Source organism: Ambystoma mexicanum, chromosome 7q (genome assembly GCF_040938575.1).
Source record: "Ambystoma mexicanum isolate Mex_15411 chromosome 7q, UKY_AmexF1_1, whole genome shotgun sequence".
Lineage (NCBI taxonomy): Eukaryota > Metazoa > Chordata > Amphibia > Caudata > Ambystomatidae > Ambystoma > Ambystoma mexicanum.
In genome coordinates, this window is record NC_090941.1 from 144741429 (window position 1) to 144760351 (window position 18923).

The window sequence follows — 18923 nt, forward strand, 5'->3', positions numbered from 1 at the left end:
ATCCTCGAACCTAAAGTGCGTCAACAATGACTGCAACGCCCTGGCAGCCGGGGTGGGTCTGTCTATTTTGTTATCCAATCTATCTATTTTCGGGTTTAGTGTACAGTTAAAGTCACCCCCCCCAGATCACCGCCCCCCTCTACATACATGCTCATTTTGGTATACAGGGTCTTGAAGTATGACGCTGTGTCCTTGTTTGGGGCATATGTGTTTATGATGCATATTTCTCTGTTTTCCACCAGCCCCCTTATTGCAACCATCCTCCCATCTGCTTCCACTGTGGACTGTAGTAACTGGAATGGGACATGCAGTGCTACCCAGGTGAGCACTCCTCTAGCGTAAGCTGAATTTGTTGCACCGACAACATTCCCCTTCCACTTCTTCTGGATCACCTCTAATCTTTCTTTTGTGAGATGAGTCTCTTGTATCAGGGCTATGTCTATTTTCTGTCTGCGCAGATACATCATAACCTTATTCCTTTTTAGGTAGCTATTGAGCCTCCTAACATTCCAAGGTCCCCCATGATCCAGTAACTTCCCACTCCTCCCATTGCAGGTCTCCAGGCCTTGCTTTAGTATGTACGCTTGTTCCCCTACTAAAATTACCCTTAACCATTAACACTACATACTTCCCAAACTTCCCGCCCTCCCCCCTCCCTTCCCTGCCCCAACTCAAACCACAACTGCCCCCTTTCCCTCCCGCTCCCAACTGATGCCTAGCTCCATCCCTGGATCTCAGCCACCCCGGCATCTAGCCTTTTTCATGCTGGTTCCCCGTACTCAAGGCACAGCAGGGAGATATCGCCCTAATGGCGCTTCTACTACTCTACCTACTGGGGATAGGTCGTCCACACCGGTGTCTCCTGTGTTAATCTTAGATCACAGCGCACTTGCCGCTCATATCTACATTATACAGTCTATATTCCAGTCCAGCACGTTTCTCTATTAAGTGTAACAGTTACTTAATGTTCACATTTCCCACAGTGCCTATTGTATCCCTATCCAGTGTCTCTGCTGCAGTTTCCCCCATCCCCCAATATATCAAGCATGGCACTGTATCACTTATCCTGTTCCTCCCGCTCCTGATCCTCTTCGTGTCTTGGGCAATCCTGGGCATCCAGCCAGCCTGCCGCTTCTTCCGGAGTTTGGAAAAAGTGCGCTTTGCCTTTGTGTAAGACCATGAGTTTCGCCGGGTACAGAAGCATATATTTGAATCCGGCTTTGCGCAACCTCCTTTTCACCGCCACATAGCTATAGCGCTGTCTCTGCACCAACATGGTATAATCCGGGTATGTAGTGAAAGTTGCCGACGCCCTTGTTATTGTTCCTCCTTTCTGAAAAAATTGCAGGATTTTTTCTCTGTCTTTGTAGTTCAGGATCTTTGCTATAATTGCACGGGGAGGAGCCCCCGGTTGAGGCCTTCTCATCAGGGCCTTGTGCGCACGATCAATCGCAAACACCTGGGAGAGCTTGCCAGCCTCTATTTCCTGAATAATCATGTTCTCTACATAGTCCGTTGGGTCCAGGCCTTAGCCTCCTTCCGGTAGGAAGCATCTTGCTCGCCCTTCAGCCTCCTCCGCATGATTTTCCAGGTTGGATACTTGTTGTTTCAGTATATGGACTTCCTTGGCGTTAGTCATGCTGATATCCTTGTTGATTTTCACAGCGCTTTCTAGGCCACTCGTTCTTTCCGCCAGCGTTCTCACATCTTGTCTCAGTAAGTTTACTTCAATCCCCACTACGTCAATTTTAGTTTTCAGGGCCGCTTTCAGATCCACCATCGCTGTCCCCCACGAGGATTTGAGTTCCGTAATGGCTGCTAGGATCCTGTGGTCATCCCTCGGCAAAGTGGCGTCTATAGATGTAGTGGTCATGGCCTGTGCGGGGGTGGCCGGGGACTGCTGTGATTTAGTAAAAATGTCCATTGTTGGCTGTTTACCCTTAACCTTGCCTCCTTTAAGTGCCATTTCGTTGCCCTTCCTCTGCAAAGGGTCGCGTCTCATTGGTGGTAAGTAGATTTTTGTATCGTCCCCCGGTCTCGTCTTCACAGTTGCGGGGCACCCTATGGCTCTACCCGTCGTGTGCCCCTTCTGCTTAATGTGCCGGTCTGCCGCGTGAGGGACCTGCAGCTCTGCTATGACCTCTGATTTTGGCTCCGCTGCATATTTTGTCTTCCTTTCTCTAGTGGTCTGTCACCATTTTGGTGCCCTGCTGCCTGCACTGTCGGCTTGCAGTGCCTGCACCGTCCAGGGCTAAGGGAATCGGCAAGTGTTACTCTCAGATGCCACTATGTCCTCTGCCTTGCCTCTGACCTTTTTTTTGGGGGGTGTATGCAGCACTCAGGGTCTTCAGGATGTCTCCAGTGCTGCGCGCCCCCTACTCCCTATTCCTCATGGACATGGCCTCCCTGTAGCTTAGCGTACCCCCAGTCGCAGCGCTGCTGGCGTCCTCTGGTTGTGCCTCGATATTTATGCTACCGTGTAGCCCCCATTCTTTGCCATACTATGGGGCCCAATTCCGGCATCTAGTCCAGCCCCTGTCTCACCGCACTGCATGCGCTTAGTGCGCTGGCACTTCACTCTCCGGCTGGTTCCTCCTGCGTAAATGGGGTTTTCAGTTCCTCGCCACCCTTACTTCCTGTACTGCTACTGTTACACAGGGTGCCCCATTGGGCACGCGTGGAGCTCAGATCTCCACTACCGAGGAAGCAAGAATGGGTGACGCGGAGAGCGTTTACGTTGTGTCCTCCGCGTAACACAGCTTAGAGTTCCTTCGGTGAGCATGTGTGATTAAATCTGCTGCGGGCAGCTGAGAAGCTGCTCCAGGGTGCGCACGGTGGGTGGCCAAACCAGGGCCTTACAGCCTCAAGCCCGCTCCCACCCGCTGGCCACTTCAATTGGTAGGTGAGGAAACAGGCCAACTGCGAGGGGTTAAAGTTAGTCCGCGCAGCTGTTGTTAAGTCCCATAGCGGTCACGAAATGGGCTTTGGGCTACTGCACGGAAAGCAAAGTCATACAGGTAGTGATGTTCGGGTTTGCCAGCCGTGGTAGAGCCACGTGTTGCCACTCATTTTATTCAGCCAGATGCTGCAATGCGGTACGCTCCAGACGGCAAATGCAGTCAATGCCAGTGTTAGTTACACTATCTGTTATATTCCTTTCCTTTGTCCTTTATAGACTGCTTAAGTTTCGCTTTCTCGGTATGCTGCTCGACCCGAGCTGGGGGAGGGGCATGTGAACAGTGAGTGATTTGGTACGGTTTCCCTGGAGGATAAGATAAACCAATGCAGATTGTGTCCGTGTGGTGGTAAATAATTACCAGGCCGTAGTTCAAAGCACACCGGGAGCTCAGGTCATCATTTCAAAGTTAGCCCAGCTGGATTCCAAGGAGCCCGCGGGAAGTGCTTATGTTGGCATTCAGCAGAAAGCAGCATAGGAGCCCCTTCAGATTGCACGCTGAGCATGCGTGTTCTTACACTAAATGATACATTGTCCCAATGTAACCGCCAAGCCCCTGCGTTCTCCGCTCCCATTGTAAGCTCCCACTCTTCAGTTGCACTTTGCAACGGCACGGTTGTTGCCATCCTACAATCCTGCTTCTTAGTATCGGGTTCGCATTGCTTGAGGGAGTCCTCGCCTCGTTCCATCTGCTCCACGCTGATCAGCCTTTCTCTATTTTTCCCCGACACCTTCGCCTTGCAACACCGCGGCTGCTGCTCCTTTCCGATCCACTCTTGTAGTTTCAGATCCGCTTCACATGCGGCGAAGACTCACATTGTGTCTACAGCGCCTCCTTATTCAGCTTTTTCCTTTTGTTATACTGCGGGCGCCATTTTGTTACTCCCGGCCCTGAGATCGCTCCAACTTCGCCATCTCCGCACTCTCTCACACATGCATGATTCCCATCGGGCTTTCACTGCTGCATGCCCATTCACTTCATGTTACTGTAGCTGTAGATCCACGCTTTTTAGTAGGCTTTAAATGCACTATTTTTTTTTTATATAACATTTTTTATTGTTTTGTGGACATAAACAAGCACAATAACAATATGTAGTTGACATTTGGTCACTACACATAACCCTTTAAACATTTATAACGTTTAAACACACAGGTATACATTTCTTCCTGGCATCTGGTTTATGTTTGTATATATTGTAAAGTTGTTACATCTAGAGTTTCTTAAAGTCTTTCCGATGGCTTATATCAGTTCACTGTTCGGCGCTCAGTGTCCCTATGTCTGTTCTTTGCTTGCCTTCAGCTGTCCTCCCATTTTTGCCATATCTTGGCCGCTTTCTCTGGGCATCCTCTTGTGGTGTACACACTCACCTCCATTGGGATGCACATGTCCACGTCTGCTACCCATTTGGTGTACTGTGGCGGCGTGGGCGAGCGCCATAGTTGGGCTATGTTTCTTTTGGCGAGACTCGTAGTCGTTGTAAACATGTGTTTTTCAAATCTGGGTAGCTCTATATCCGCATCTATTCCCAGTATCAGGAGTTTGGGGTCCATCGGTATTTCACGGTCAAGTACTGCTGAGAGCCTATCGCAGCATTGTTGCCAAAAGTCCTGTATCCGCGGGCATTCCCACAGGATGTGGAAAAAGGTTCCCCTCATCTGGTGACATCTCAAGCAGTTAGGGTCTGTCGCTCTTCCCCACTGGTGCAAGGCCTCTCTAGGATAGTAAATCCTGTGTAGGATTTTTAGCTGTACTAGCCTGATCCTGGCTGAAATTGCTGATTCCCGGTGGTGCATAAGTGCCACTGTCCAGTCTTCCGCTTGTATTTGACCCACATCTCTTTCCCATTTCTCTTTAAATCCTGCGAGTTCTTTCGTGGCAAACGAGTTGATGGCATTGTACATTGTGGAAGTTACTTTGTGTCCAATCCGTTCCATCACTATGTTCCTCTCGATCGGGGTGCATTCCGGTACGTTCGGGAGATCTATTTCGCTTGCAGTAAGTGCATGCCTTATTTGTAAGTAATGGAAGTGCTCCGTGATGGGAAGGTCGAATTCGTCCTCCAGGACTTGGAATGTCTTGATTTCGCCATCCTGTACCAGGTCTTCTAGTGTCTGTATCCCCGCCTCCTCCCAGGCCGCCCATTTGGGAATGTCTTTAAGTTCCGGGAGGTGTTTATTCCACCACAGGGGTTGTTTCAAAGTGACCTTCCCCTCCCATCCCAGGTATTTATGCGCATCCATCCAGATCTGTGTTCTCTGAGCCACCATTGTGGGTGTAGCTTGTCGGGTTTTCTTTTGATACAAGCTTTCTAGCGGGGTGACTCCATGGTCTGTTTGGGCATCTGCTCTGTTGTGTGGTATCATTGGATCAGCATGCAGGCTATCATCCACTACCGACATTTGGGCAGCCCAGTAATACGTCTGCAGGTGTGGCAGTCCGATTCCCCCCTCCCACACTGAGTGCTGAAGGGTTCTGAGAGCAATTCGTGGGTGCCCCCTCCCCAAAGCTGTTTCCTGAGTGATTCATCTATTTTGTGAAATTCTGTTTGGGGTATATAGAACAGTGCGTTCTGCAGGGCATATAAAAACCGGGGGAGGGCCAACATCTTGAATAAAGCAGCTCTTCCCAGTAGGGTGAGCGGAAGGGCCATCCAGTGCTTAACGTCATTTACGAATCTATCCCTTACTGGGTGCAGGTTTCTCCCTATATACTGTCTTAGGTCTGTTGAGATTTGTATCCCCAAGTATCGGAATTGCTCTTTCTCGATCTGAAATGGGTTATTTGCTAATGTCGCTACACAAAGGGCTTTTATTGGAAAGATCAGGGATTTATCATAGTTTACCTTCAACCCACTAAAGGCTCCATATGTAGTTAGTATGTTAGTTACAATGGGGCAGGAGATTGCTGGGTCACTAAGGTAGATTAGGAGATCATCTGCGTATAGGGACACCCTGTCCTCCCAGTCCTGTGCCCAGTTGAACCCCCTCCAATCCGTGGATTCCCTCAGCATTATCGCCAGTGGTTCTATTGCGAGTGCAAACAACATCGCCGAGAGGGGACATCCCTGCCTGGTGCCCTTCCCAAGTTTTATGGTTCGTGAGGACCAGCCATTCAGCTATCGGGGCATTGTATAGGAGCTTGACCCAGTTTGTGAATTGCTCTCCAAATCCCATTCTACCCATAATGCGCCACAGGGCCTCCCAATGGATCGAGTCGAAGGCCTTCTCAAAGTCAATAGTGAGCAGTGCCAATGGGTCCTGTAGAGTGGCCGATCTTTCAATGGCAGAGTAAAGTCTGCGTATATTCATTCGCGTGGATCTTTGTGGCATGAAGCCGCATTGGTCTGGGTGGACCAGGGAGGTTATCACTGTTTGTAGTCTGTTGGCCAGTATTTTGGCCAATATTTTAGCTTCTGTGTTAATGAGAGAGATTGGGCGGTACGAGCTACATGCGTCTGGAGGTTTGCCTTCTTTGTGTATTACCACTATGTGGCTTGTTTTAGGTCCGGTGGTAGGATGCCTTTCTCTTTTGCCTGCAGGAACATTTTGAGCATGTGCGGCGCCACTTCTCCGGTGCCAATTTTCTTCCATATTTCTACTGGAAGGCCATTCGGCCCTGGGGTTTTTCCATTCTGTAGCTGGGAGATGGCTGTCGTCAGTTCTTCCTCTGTTATTGGAGCCTCAAGATTCAGCTTCTGGGTTTCGTTTAGTGTTGGATGGTCGCTGAGTCCAATATGGTGGCGTCCAGCGGAGTCGTCGGTGGGGCATATAGCTTTTCATAGTAGGTTGCAAAGGCCTCCGCTATGCCCGAGTCCGTTGAGGCCCATTCAGTGTTTGTGATGCTTATCCGCCGTACCTGGAGGTACCTGTCCTCCCTTCTTTCCAACCATGCCAGCATTCTGCTGGCTTTGTCTCCCGTTTCATATATTCTTGCTCGTGTAGTTCTGTGCGCTTGTTTTGCGCATGTCAGCGCCACATTGTGTAGTTTCTTTTGTGCCACCTTTAGAGGTGTGTTGTCATCTGTCATTCCTGATCTTATGAGGTTCTCCTCAGCTCGTCTCACGTCTGCTTCTTCTACTTCTTGCTGGTGTCATTTTTTGTGTGCTGAGGTCCAGCTTAGTATTTCACCCCTTAAAGTTGCTTTATATGCTTCCCATATTATTCCAGCATCGCCCACGGAGTCCTGATTTAGTTCAAAGTATGTTGCGGTTGTTTCTTGGATTTTCTCCGTTAGTTCTGGGAATCCCAGGTAGTATGCATTTAATCGCCACTTCGGTGGGGGCTGGGGTCTTTGTGTCTCGAGCAGCATTGTGAGTGGGGAGTGATCCGATATTCCTCGGGGCAGCAGAGTTGACTCAATTACTGTGTGCATATTTACCCTAGGGAGGAAGACATAGTCTATCCTAGACATCGATCAGTGTGCACCGGAGTGGAAAGAGAATTGTTTCTCGCCTGGGTGGAGATCCCTCCATGCATCTTTAAGGCCCAATGCTAATGCAAAGTTGGCTAGTTTGGTCGGTCGTACCGGATTTCCTCCTCTCTGATGTGAGCAGTCCTCCATGGTGCTCATCACCTCATTGAAATCCCCGCCCATCACCAGTGTATCCGCTGGGTTATTTACTATTATCGGCGTGATTTCTTCTAGTAGGGGGGGGCCAACAATGCTGGGGGCGAGTTGATCACCATTGTAGCTATGGTTTGGTTCCATAGTGTGCCATGCATAAACACAAATCTGCCTCCCGGATCTTGAATTATCTGTGTTACGTCTATCGGGGTTCTTTTGTTTATCAGTATCAGCACACCTCTCGAGCCCATGGAGAAGCCTGCATGGATTGCCGTTTTGTATTTGGTTCTCTTGAAGAATTGGCAGTTCGTGCCCGCTAGGTGTGTTTCGGTTAGCATCACTATATCCGGATCATGTTGAGTAATATATTGCATTACTAGTCTTCTCTTTATGCTATTTCCCAGGCCATTCACATTCCATGTCATGAAGGCAAGCTTTTTTTCCTTAAGTCCAGCCGTAGCCATTGCTCACCGAGTTCTTTGCCATATGTGGATGTTTGACTCTTGCCATTTTCAAGTATGTTTTGTTCGAAGTGGTCCTGATGAGCCAGTTGTCATTTGGATACCTGTGTAACTCCCGATTCCCCCTCCCCATACTCCTTCCCCAACTGAAGCATCTGTCGCCTATTAAACAAAACATCTATCTACTTATAGTCTCTTTGGTATTAGGAATACCACTATGCGCTCTTCGTAATTGTCCGGGGGGGTTGTGCCAGGTTTTGGGGCCACCAGCATTCATTTCGCCAATTGTTATGATTTTTAGGTGGTCCTTGTTTAATTTCACGTTATGTTAGTTTTATCGTTTTTCCGCTCTTTCATTTATTCGTCTTAATTTCATGGTATCGCTTTCATATCTTGATAGGATAGTTTTTGTGGGGGTTCGTTTAGCTTTGGTCCATTTCTTTTCGACATCTTTTGCCTGGGTCTCAGGTGTCATGAGTTCTTTCATCTCTCAGTCATGTTTGTAGTTAATCATTTTCTCTCTGGGGTCTCGCCTCTATTTCTTGATGGGGTAACCCATTTGGAGGCTCATTCAGGCGTGGTCTATTCCTCCTTGGTTCTTGTCGTTTGCGTGGGTTCCATTCCCCCTTCAGATGCCCCTCAGCCCAGGCCCATGCCTCTCTGGGGTCAGTGAAGTGTACTGTGGTGCCATTGTGGTATATCTTCAATTGCGCAGGGAACAGGAGGCCATACTTTACGTTCAGTGTCTGTAGGCGCTTCTTGAGGGGGTCAAAGGATTGTCTGGAAAGAGTCCTATTCTGGAGCCGTTATATGTTATCTCCCCTTTTTGTCTGGCCATTTATAATATAGCATCACGATCTCTGTAATTAAGGATCTTCGCTACCACCGTTCTCGGTTGCTTCCCAGGTATTGGTGTGCCCGTTGGGACTCGGTGCGCTCTTTCTATTGAGAAGAGTTTCGATAGGGTCTTGGGAGCAAATAGGTCTGTCAGCCATTTCTCTAGGAAGAGCTCCATGGAGTCCCCTTCAGTCTTTTCCAGGCAGCCCAAGTATACGTATATTGTTCCTCCTTGATCTGCCCTCCCCCTCCTCCACCCTGGTCTCTAGTACTTTGATGCGTTCTAGCTCTCTGTTCATTTGTTGGCACATACTTCTCAAGTCATCCTCTACAACAGATATACGGGTCTCGGCCTCACCAGTGCGGGAGGAGAGTTTCTGGAGATCATGTCGCAACAGGGAGACTTCTGTAGTGAGGCCATCCATTTTGACTTCCATGAAGGATCGCGAGTTGGCAATGGCATTCATCACATCCCTTGGGGATAGGGATTCTCCAGGGTTTTGTGTGTCTTCAAGTCTATCTGAGTCCGTTGGTGGGGGCAGAGTAGCGGTCGTGAATTGTTCCATGGTGCTCTGGTTGGCCCCTTTTTTAGTGGTTAGTGCCTTATCCTTACCCATTGCAGCAGCTATCTGCTGGTTTATTGTCGTTGTATAGTGCCCAGTTTCTAGAGTTCTGGGTCGTCTTTTGGGATAGTTCGTCTGGTGCTGCTTGGTCAGGAGGTTACTTTCTCAGGCAAGTGGTTCACTGTGTGAGTTCCTAATCTTTACATGGATACCTCCACTGGTTCATGTTATTGCATCATACCACCAGTGGATGTCATCGGCTGGTGGGTTGGTTCTCAGTTTCTCCCTTTCCCTATGTGTCGGCCACAGGCTGGTACAACGGTATGACAGTCTCGGTTTCACTATTTCTTTCACAGTCTTGGTAGTACCAGCACGATTCCGAGGGCAGTTCTGCGTTTATGTGCGTGATCACTGCTGTTGGCACACTGCAGGCAAGAGGAGTAGCCAGTGCGCCTCGCCTGGCAATGTCATGTGCCACCTTAATTGGTCCTTATATCATATAATTGTGTAGGTGGTTAACTTCAACAAAGGGGGGGAGCCCATCCTCCGCCACTCTCTCCCAATGATATATTTTTTAGTGCTTCCCCCCCTGTACTCTGGGTTTCCAAACGTTGGGGTACAGGTGGAGTGACCCCAGGGATTGCACTGTCTCGCAGGGGGTGTGGGGGGAAAAGTTTTTGGGGATGCGACTTGCCCACTCCAACCGATCACCCTCTCCTTACCGCTATGTTTGGTGCGTTCCTCGCGGGCAGTTGGAAGCGAAGGCACCGCACTGCGGGTTTGGCGGGCGCTCTACATGGAGCTGAGCGCCCACAGTTCTGCTTTGGGCCCGGGGCGGGTTATGGCGGGAAGGCCCCCGTGTCTTGGCAGCAGCATCCGCTGGGCTGTTCGTCCTGTGGGTGTCCGATCGACCCCCTCGTCTCCCTCTGCCTCTGTTTACACTGAATCTCTCACAGGCAGTGGGGGTTGCAGTCTCCGCACTGTGGATCTGGAGGGCGCCCCCCGTCGCACGGAGAGCCTGCAATTCCAGTCCGGGCTTGGATGGCTCAGCAATATCGTGGCTCCTGTAACGGGGGCGGGCTATGGCAGGCAGCCCCCTGTGCGACGTGCTGGCAGCAGCGCCAGCCGAGCAGTCCGCGTCGTCCGGCCTGCAGGGGTTTTGTTTTTCAAACAGGATCGCTCGTTTTCTGGGGCCCGCCGCCACCCCACAGCGGGAGACGCCCGCAGAGCCACGCCTGCACACTGAGGGGGAGCAGGCAGTGGCTTCGACCACGCTCGCACTGCACCCTAGTGCACGGCAATCCAGCACCCGCACTGGCGGTCCCTCTCACGTTGTCTCATCAATCGTATGGTGCTTCCTCCCAGGATGACTTCACCGCTGCTGCACAGCGCCTCAGGTCAGTCGCCGCGTACGGCGGCCATTTTGTCAATCCCGCGCGCTGCGAGCCTCGCTTCTTCTAGGCGTCTCAACCAGGGTTTCCCGTACCGATTTTGGCCTGGGATTAGGCAGTTTTCCGCCGCAGTGGTTCTTGCCTCACCAGGGCGATTTTGGTCCTCACAGGTCAATGATTATGGCAAGATTTCAGCAGGAACTTGCTGCCGGCCCCGGAGCGACAAGAGATCACGTCTGCATCGTCCGCCTGCTGGCCACGCCCCCCCCCTAAATGCACTATTTTTGACGGATCATTACCGGATGAAGAGGAGCACCCGGAATACACGTCCTAGTCTGTGGCCATGTAGCCACGCCCCCCCCTTCTTCTTCTTCTTCCTCCTCAATCTTTATTAGCTGCAGGCCTTCATCGCATGTGGTTATTTAGTGTTGTTGACCTTCTTATGAAAAAGTGATCCAAATGGAAATGTCTGTCTGTTTCGGACTTGGGCTTTGATCAAAGCTTTTACCTTAAGTCCCATCAATATTCTTTTCAGTAATGTTGTCTGCGCCAAATCCTGATACAATTTTATTTCTAATCCATTGACCTTGATGGGGTTAGCTTTTCTTGCTGCCTGCAGGATTGCCTCCTTTTGTCCAAATATTTGCATTGCCGCAACTACTTCAAGGCCTAGCTCCCGGATCCACATGTTTCGGACCAACCCTATGAATACGGTGTAGCATAACTTTTTACCCAGTGTCCAAGTCTAGAAGGTCGGCAAACACTTGTTACATTGTTCCTCTAAGGTCCAGATCCTCGATTGTTTCTGTGAGGACTTTAACCCTGATGTTGGATCTCCTTGATAGATTTTCAAAATCCTCCATTTGTATTTCCGTATGAGTCGCCCCTGCCGATTGATCAGTTAAAATGTCTATTTTACATGCGTCCTCTGTAAGATCTTGTATCCCCGTTTTGTTGGTGTCCACTCTCTCAGCCAAATCTTTAATGTCACCTTTCACCTCCTGTAAAGATTGTGCGAGTACAGCTTTTATGAGTGTTAGTTGTGCCTGAAGCGTTTCAGTCATCTGATCTTTGAAGTCCTTAAAGCATTGTTCTATCACTAGTTTAGTAGACTCTTGATCAGACATCCATGCCAGTGAGTCAGCCCTGGGATCTTGAGGTGGTGATGGCCGTTCTTTGGTTGTTCTCTTACCTCCTCCTTTGCGCCAAAGCTTCAGGAGCGCACCCTCCTGTTGTTTCTTTTTTGACACTTTAGGAGTGGGCACCCTCTCCGTCATATCTTTAGCTCTGTTCCTGGATATTTTGACCCCTCCGTATTGTTAAAGATATTGTTACAATACTTATTGACCCCAACGCGAATGGATAGGAGTTGTTAATTGCTCAGCCCCCCTTGTATTGTGCCTCTTGTCGCGGGCAATGCAGCAATTATTTTCACTAGCTTGGGGTCTTTCATAGCGAAATACGAAGGGGTTCCTTTATAGGTACCTCTGAGTACCCTTATCTGCAGTTTGATGTCCACTCCGCCTCACGAGTTGTCTCCTGCCCTTGCAATGCGGGCACGCTGCGCAGGCCTTCCCAAGTGGGGCAGGCCTCACCTCTGTTTCTTATTGGGGTTCCCAACTCCTTCCCAAACAATTCCACGTAGTCCAAGAAGTTCTTTGGGGATGATGTGGCTGTCCCAACCTCCTCTCAGGCTCCAAATCCAAAACCGGAGGTGCCACGCCCCAGCCGACACCTCAATCTAATCACGGTTAAATACTATGGAAATCTGCCAGCATCGGTGTCACAAACCGCTTTCAGCACATCCTGGGGGGCCGGGCCTTCTCTCTTTAATACTTTGGGTGGGTGGCAGTCATATTTTAGCTTAAACTAAAGGCGGCAGCCCTCTCCTCACAGTGTTGATGACTCGGCGGCCATCTTCGAATCCAGTCCCTTAATTTGATAATCATTTCTGATTTCTGAAATTCAATCCTTAATGTAAACGCTTTGTTTTTCAATAGAAAAAATAAATAGTATAGATTTACCCACATGGATTCTGCATGTCTTTCTCTGAACAATTTAGTACACTTAACAGAGTCTTCTTTATCCATGTGTGTGGCTTTGCCTACTTGAACAGAGACTTGAATGACATTCCATTTAATACAAACAACTCTTAATTTGTTTAAGCATCAATCACCCTACTTGCACAGTGTAAAATGTGCTTATCGGAGAGGTAGCTGACGGCTGCCCCATATATATATGAGCATTTTTTGAAAATTCAGACTGTGACACTTAAGTATCACTACTAGTAATAAATGGCTCATTTTGTAAATATATTCTATGAGGAGAACACCCATGCCCTCTTTTATAGTGTTTCTTTCAAACATCTCTCCTGCCTCGACAAGAAACCTGGTAGCTCAGCCATACCCTAAAAATTGACCATTCTGCTCCTACATTATACATAATTTTGTGGGGCGGGGAGTGTGGGTGGCCTAACACCATGCTTGCAAAGGCCTTACAAATGAATCGGGTATTGCTCATAGATGAACAAAGTTATATCTAGACATAGTGGGTACCAACCCCACCTTCGCCCCCATTAATCATAATCTCCTGCCCTGCAGGTATTGCTCATCTGTACCAGGCTAGTGAACAAATCAAGCATTTCCACACGGAGTCATGGCACAGCCAATAAACTTTGCATCAGCCACAACATAAAAGAGCCAAGACCCTGAGCTTTGTTGAACACGAGAAGTCCTTGTTAGCACATTTAACTTATTTTGAAAAGCTTCCACAGATTACAAAAAAAAAGATAGAAAGACTGCCATACAGGTATTAAATCAGTTTTATATTACTTCTGGTATTCACTGTAATCAAGTGAATGATAGACATCATATCGGTCCAGTATTAATGCACCTTTGGGCAAGTCCATCAGGTGTGGAGCTATGTACCATATCCCTTGGTAAAAATATTTAGTACGGAATAGCATCTTGACAACGTTTTAAATGCTTGCTTAGAACATTGCGCAATAATCAATCATTTATTAGTTCTGTTTCACAGGATGACCCATTATTTTTCTGCAATGAGAAGTGTTTATGCCATGCAGTAGTGCAAGATGGGAGGCCCAGATCAGTGTTGAACAGCAGACAGTTGTAATGCTTTGAAATTAATCCTTTGGTAGATAGTGCAGCCAAACTATGCCAACTCTGTGCCACTGTTCTAAGTAAGAGGGGTTTCTACACTGCTTTATACCTATTTTTCTTGGGAAGCCAGATAAGGTATTGCAAAGGACACCAAACTACATTTACTTTACGTGAACGTGAGCCTACCCTATCAGTAATCCCTCGAAATTATTTAGGCACACTAACACACACCCTTTTTTTTGTTCCATACAATGTAGATTTAGAAACCTCATGGGAGGAGCTCTTCCACAAAAAAGGACAATAGGTCACTTGTTGTTACAGGTACCACAATCAGAGTTTAAAAATATATGTGATTTACCTCAATTACTGACTTCATTTTAAAGGCCATCCTGCACATCCACAATACATCCTGGCTAGACCATGGCAGAGTCTTTTTTTTTTGTTAACATTTGTTTTTAAAAAAATCTAAATTCATATCACTTACAAAAGATAACAATTAACTATAATATGTAGCAATTTATTAAACTGAAAACAATAATTATTTGCTATATAATAGCACTTACTCCTAAGCACTGTTTATAGAACATATTTACAAACATCAACCATCCCAACCGAACCTCGTAAGGATAAAAGGCTGAGTTGGGCCTTGATAGTATTCGATCCTGTAACCTGCAGATCACACATAGATCGCAGCAGCAAGTGCTCAACCAGCTGAGCTATCTTACCGGCATAATAAATAAGGTTTAAGTTGCTTACCTGTAACTATTGTTCTCCAACATGGGTGGTTGAGAAACTCTTTGACGAGTCAGTGGTTCCAAAGTGAAGATCTTCCAGGAGACCTGGTGTAGCAGGTGGTAGCCGCCAGATGTACCTTGATGTACCTTGATAGAGGCGTCCGCCAATCCGGCCTTGGCCAAGGATAGCAAGTATGGAAGGACCTGCGGTGCCGTGACTCTCTCAGGGGTAATCTTGTGAGACCGGCACCAAGTAACAAAGTGCTTCCACTTGTGACCGTAGCACCGTGGCCTTGGAAAAGACCTCCCTGCAGTCTGCAGGCAACTCATATCCTCCAAACTCTATGGGCTGCAGGAGCCAAGCCCTCATGTTCAGCTATTCTGGGTCGTAATGAAGGATTGCGCCTCCTTCTCATGCGAGAAGATCCAGAACCAATGGTAGCTTGACCAGAAGCGACGCTGACAGGCTGAGAAGGTCCGGATACCAGATCTGTCTCGGCCACGCCAGGGCGATGAGTATCATCTTGCATGGGCACGTTCTCAGTGTGTTGATGACTCGTAGCAGGAGGGAACGCGTACAGGAATAGCCTTTCCCACGGGAAGGAGAACGTGACCCCAGGCTCCTCGGCTGGTGGAACCTGCAGGCCAACTTCTGGCACGTGGAGTTCACCACCGTCGCAAACAGATCTATCTGGGGTCTGCCCCATTTGACTAGCAGGCGGTCCACACGATCCTGACAAAGCTCCCACTCGTGGCAAGACCGTAGTTCCCTGCTGAGGGAGTCTGCGATGATGGTCCTGACTCCTGCCAAGTGGAGAGGGACGAGGAACATCCCCTGTCCGACGGCCCAGCTCCACAAGTCCAGCTCTTCTATGGAGAGCGCCCGGATTGAGTGCCCCCCTGCTTTCTGAAGCAGAACATGGTGGTGGTGTTGTCCATAAAGATCCTCACCACCTTGCCTTTCAGAGACAGTAGGAACAGCTTAAGGGCCCTGAACACTGCCTGTAGCTCCAGGATGTTGATATGAAGGTCTTTGTCCTCCATTAGCCACAAGCCTCTGGCGTGTAGACTTCCAGTATGCGCTCCCCATCCCTCTAGGGAGGCATCCGTGGGACCATCTCCTGGGATGGCAGGCTTTGAAATCCCGTGCCTTGGTCCATGTTGGAGCGGATGCCCCACCATACTATTGCCTGACAGAACTCGTTGTTGAGAGAGATCTTGTCCATGAAGCTTCCAGACACCCGTACCCAGTGGGCGTCCAGGAATAACTGAAGGGGGTCGCATTCGCAACCTGCAGAGACGGACGAGGTAGATGCAGGATGACATCATGCCCAGTAACGACTTGATGGCCCGCACCGTGGCCGTCTTTGTCGATGACAGCCGTTGCACCATTCCTTGAATGGCTGCTATCCTCTCATCCGAAGGCGACGACAGGCACACCACCGTATTGAGTCTGGCACCTAGGAACAGCGCGTTCTGTGATGGCGTTGAGAAGGACTTTGGATAGAGAATCCCAGATCTGTTAGACACACAGAGCTGACCGTCCAGCTACTGTCGGGCCAGCTCCAGCGAGCAGGCGCGAATCAGCCAGTCGTCCAGGTACAGGTATACATGTATGCCCTGTAGACACACATGGGCTGCCACTGGCGCCAGGCATTTCGTGAACACTCTGGGGGCCGACTTCATGCTGAAAGGTAGAGCCTTGAACTGGTAGTGCTGTGCCAGCACCAAAAAACGTATAAACTTCTGATGTTTCCTGTGAATGGGGACGTGGAAGTAGGCGTCTTCCAGGTCCAACAACGTCAAAAAGTCTCATCTTTCCAGTTGGCCGAGCACTTGTTTCAACGTGACCATCCTGAACCTTTGGGAATTTAGGTATTTGCTCAACCAGCCCCCGGTTTTCCTTCTGACCAGAAAGTATTTGGAAAAGTCTCTGGAGCCCCGCAGCGGTTGGGGAACAAGCTCTATAGCCCCATTTGTGCAGCATGACCCGTACGCCTTCCAAGAGCTGAGGGATGTGCACCTGACGGCCGGAGGGATCCGTGGAAACCTGCGTTGAAACTCCAGGGTGTGTCCTTGGGCAAGAACGTCCAGCACCCATTTGTCGGTGGTTATCTTTCTCCACTTACTGATAAAACTCGCCAGCTGGCCTCCCACTGGGGTGCATGAGTGGGGGCCCGAGGTCCTGGTCAGTTCAGGCTTGCTTTGACGCCGGCCTCCTGCCCTGCTGTACTCCGCTACCATAGGCCTAGGAACGGCCTCTGTAGGCTTCCTGAGTCGTGGATCTGGAAGGCTGATGGTACTATATGGAGAAACCTTTTGAAGACCTGCTCGGCTTTCCCCTGGAGGAGCGAAAAGAGCAGTGCTGCTGGAGTGTGCCCAGGGAATGGGCCTTCCCTGCTTTGGTGACCTGGAGGGACTCGTCGACGACCTTCCCAAATAGATTCTCTCTGTTAAAGGGCATGTCCATCACCTTCGCTTGGACTTCCTGCTGGAAATTCGTGGCTTTAATCCAACCTTGGCAACGAAGGCAGACACTGTTCCCCATTTGCCGAAACCCTGTGCCGCGACGTCCAATGCCACTGTGATTGCGTGATCAGATGCCACTTCACCTTCCTGGACAAGAGCGATTGCCTCCATTCTCTTATTGTTGGGGAGGAGCTCCAGAATAGGCCCCAGCTTGTACCACAACTCTCTGTCGTACGTGGCCACCTTGATAGTGGACATCGCAGTGTAAATCAACTTCTTTCACATGGCGTCCATCCTTTTCCCCCCCTCGATGTCTGGAGGGACCGAAGATGACGAAGATGAGTTGGCCGACTGTTTCCTCACAGCCACCGATAACACTGAATTCAGAAATGGCTGCAACCTCAGGCACTTGGGTGCAGAGTCTGGCACCTTATATTTCTTCTCCAGCCTATCCCGTTTGGGAAGAGGGCCTGGCCCTCATGAAGAACCCTTTCACGTCTCCAGCCAAACATCGTCCAGAAGGGGCACCGCCATAACAGTCTTCCTCTTGGCCTTGCGTCTCTGGTACAAGTAGCGCTTCTTCTTGGTTTCCTCAGGCACAAGCTGGAATAGTTTAGAGGCTATGGAGATCATGGAGTGGAACAATCCCACCTCATCCGGTGGGGACACCTTACGTGGAGCATCCAAATGTGGAGATTCACGGTCCGCTCTGATGATATCGTCATCTGTCATCGTGGCCATTTCTGTCCCCGTACCTGTGTCTGTGTTTGCTGGGGGAGAGGGGGCCGACGTGGTGGCAGAGGTTGAAATAGGAGCGTCGGATGACGCTTCCTGTTCTTTGATGGAGGCTGATAGGGGACCTGGGGGACCACAGGTACCGGAGCCGGAGACATCTTCATCTGGATTTCTGATACAAAGGTCTGCAGAGTCGACAGACTATCCAAGGAAATGTCCCTCGGCTGATAAGGCAGAACAGGAAAACTAGGCCCTGCGCCATCGTCGCCGTCCTCTTCAATATCCTTGTGGACCATGTGTAAGGACTCCTGGTCATTGTCGTCCGTGGACGAGACCTCCAGGGTTTGGGCGGTGGCCTAGGAGGGCTGTTTCAGGGCCTTTTCGCCCTCCCCTTTTTTATCTCCCCTGAGGGTCTTAAACTGGGGCCCGAGCCGGATTCCCCCTTCTCGTGTGCCTGCAGCTTTGCCAAAGTCACTGCGGCGCTGTCGCGCCTTGGGGCTAAGGACACCTTCTGAGCCGTGGGGGCTACCCTCGCAGGATCAGCACCCTTAGCTGCTGTGGCATTAGCAATTGTCGACGGAGTCGCGGACGAGGTCTTAAGTCTGTGCCGGTTGAGCATGCTTGGGCTGTTCGGCCTTCTTCTCCTCCGTCCGTGGCTTCTCGGATTTCTCACGTCATTTAGCCAGGGTAGATGACTTCCTCTTCAAAGAAGAGCATGATTGCTGGCTAACAATGGAGGTGGAAGGTGATGTTGATCGCGCCCTATCCACTTTGGAACACGCTTCCGCAGCGAACCCGGTGGACTCGGACCTGCAGCTCTTGGCCTGATCTTGGGCCCTGTGGGAAAACAGAGGGTATTCTCCCGAATGGACCGCGAGAATCCCTTATTCAGGTGGCCAGGGAAGGGCTGGCGCTCTCAGATCCCAACCCTGGGGGGTGGACGAGTGAGGGAGGATCACCTGGGTAGGAGATCCCGGGGGTTGTGCTTGGAGGAACACCCTAGGTGAGACGCAGTATTGTACCACAGAAAGGGACGAGGAAGACGAGGTCCTCAAGGCTTTTGTGGGATGTATCAACTCGACCTCCCTTCCACC

At 49.8% G+C, this 18923-nt stretch overlaps 1 protein-coding gene across 2 annotated transcripts in view; it reads right to left on the bottom strand.

Moving 5' to 3' along the window:
• UGGT2 (UDP-glucose glycoprotein glucosyltransferase 2) overlaps positions 1 to 18923 on the bottom strand; it is a 1923861-nt gene that overhangs the window by 589300 nt on the left and 1315638 nt on the right. The window lies entirely within an intron of this gene.